General features: G+C 34.9%; 1 pseudogene; it reads left to right on the forward strand.

The window, feature by feature from the left end:
• The first annotated feature begins 1,001 nt into the window (after positions 1–1,001).
• Positions 1,002–2,026, forward strand: LOC111313447 (ethylene-response factor C3 pseudogene; annotated as a pseudogene).
• The last annotated feature ends 332 nt before the right edge of the window (positions 2,027–2,358 follow it).

Genomic DNA, 2,358 nt, shown 5'->3' on the forward strand with positions numbered 1-2,358 from the left:
CGACAGATATTAGAGGTGAGGTGGAAAATTAATTGCCTAAGCTTGATCATTTGGTTTAAACGCTTTGATGAGGGTCCCTCTTTGACATGAATGCTTAGCCAGATTGTACTTGTATATTTATTGACCTCATTATAATAATCTTTTATGAAAAAAAAAAAAAAAACCAGGTTAATTGGTCGTAATTTGGACTAAAGTCGAGATCTGATGCTTTAGCTAGGTAAGATCAATTTTTTTTTTAAAGAAAATCCTACTTAAGAGATAGGTAATTTCTTTGATTAAATACATTAAATCATTTTGTTTGGTATGATAATTGATAAATGATTTTCACTGTACATGCATGTGACAAAAAATATATATTGATTTAGAGCTAGATATGAGAGGCTAATTACTAATTTAATGGTAAGTTGATCCTTTGATTTGCCAAGAAACAGCCTTATCTGCTTAAATAATGAACATACAAAAAAGTTGATTGAAAAAAAAAAGTGAAATCAAAATTAAACAATGAATAAGTGGTAGGTTTCAATATGTTCCTTGCCATTAGACACAATCGACGATCACGTTTGGAACTTTTATGTATTTTCAACATTTTAATGTGCCTTAGAGACTTTTCTTTTTTTTTTTTGTGTGATCAAGGTCTTATCCTGCTTTCAAGTTAATAATTTCTCCTTAATTTTTTAAACAAGTTCTTCTTTGGCTTAATTCATTAATAACGAACAATTGGGCATAAATGATCTCCAGTGGCAGACTCCAACTCTATATTCTATTTTCAGAGGTCCTTTCTAACGTAGAGACAAATGGCTGCCACGTAGGTAAAAATGCCCTAAAATGCTGACAAGGCAGTTACATCACATCTTATGCAATTTTGGGTCCAACCCCGCCGCCGTACGTCATTTTGACTCACGTGCCAATTCCTCTTTGTTTTTTGTTTTTTAATCTTTCTCATTATTTTAATATTCAAATCTGCCCTTTAATTATGGTATAAAATGTTGTGAAACCAAAACATTGTTTGTCAGCAGTTGCCACCGAGACAACAAACAGAACAACCTCGGCAAAATCTAAAGCGTAGAGCTAAGCGAATAATCTAGCAAGAGTTTCACCCAGATATGGAGGACTCTTCTTTCTTTCAATACTCAACTACTCCAGAATTCTCCCCTGAATCATCGTTTGGCTCACCAGAGCCTTTTTCTAGTTGCTGGGATAAGCTTCTTCTCGACCACAATTCTCTTCCTTTGAACTTCAATGACTCTGAAGAAATGCTTTGGATGGATTTGTTGGCTGATGGACCTAAAGAGTCCTCAGAGTCCAACTCCACTGATGGTGTAAAGGAGGAGGAGGTTACTTCAGATGCTAAACATGAAGAGCCCGATAAGGAAAAAAATTACAGAGGAGTCAGGAAGAGGCCATGGGGAAAATATGCAGCTGAGATTAGAGATTCAACAAGAAATGGTGTCAGGGTCTGGCTAGGAACATTTGACAGCGCTGAAGCAGCTGCTTTAGCTTACGATCAAGCAGCATTTTCAATGAGAGGGTCATTGGCTACCCTCAATTTCCCAATAGAAGTTGTCAGGGAATCGCTTCAGGACATCGAGTATCGATCTGAGGAGGGTTGCTCCCCTGTTGTGGCTCTGAAGAATAGGCACTCCTTAAGGAAAAGGTCAAAGAAAAAGAAAAGCAAACAAAACCAGACAACAAGGCAACAACAAAACTTGGTGGTGCTGGAGGATTTAGGAGCTGATTACTTGGAACAACTTCTAAGTTCATGTGAAACTTCTGCTCCTTGTTAAAAATTCTTGCCAAGAGGTCGTGGTTTTTTTTTCCTCCAATTTTTTTGTTCCATTTCCTATTTTTGTTCTTTTCTCGGTTTCATTGAATCTTGGAGTTGTCCGACATTTTCTCGGTGGGGTTTGATTTGAGGGCTGTTAAATCTTGTTCCATGGTTCATCTTACTGATTTTGTTTTTTAGTTTTTTCTTTTCTTGTAAAGTTTAAACTAGAGCATGATGCAAATGTAAAAAAAAAAAATGTCACTTTTGTGGTTTCTGTCTCAATTATTGCGTTCTAAGCTATATATCTTTGGGGATTGTGGACAAGGTTTTACAAAAACCCAAAACAATTTTGGGGATTTAGATAAAACAAGATCATTTTGATGGGATAAAATAATCTAAAACAATATTCAAACTGAATATGTTATGCAACAAAAAAAATCAAGTTATACCTCTTTTGTATGAATAAATAAAACTATTAAATAAATCTTTAAACTATAAGCACAATGACACAAGCAATTTATGTAGAAAACATATCCAAAACGAGGAATAAAAATCATAGGCAGTAACAAATAATCTTCACTATCACAAAATAG

The sequence above is a fragment of the Durio zibethinus genome, chromosome 23 (assembly GCF_047325235.1).
Source record: "Durio zibethinus cultivar Kanyao isolate XHJ-2024 chromosome 23, ASM4732523v1, whole genome shotgun sequence".
NCBI classification, from domain to species: Eukaryota; Viridiplantae; Streptophyta; class Magnoliopsida; order Malvales; family Malvaceae; genus Durio; species Durio zibethinus.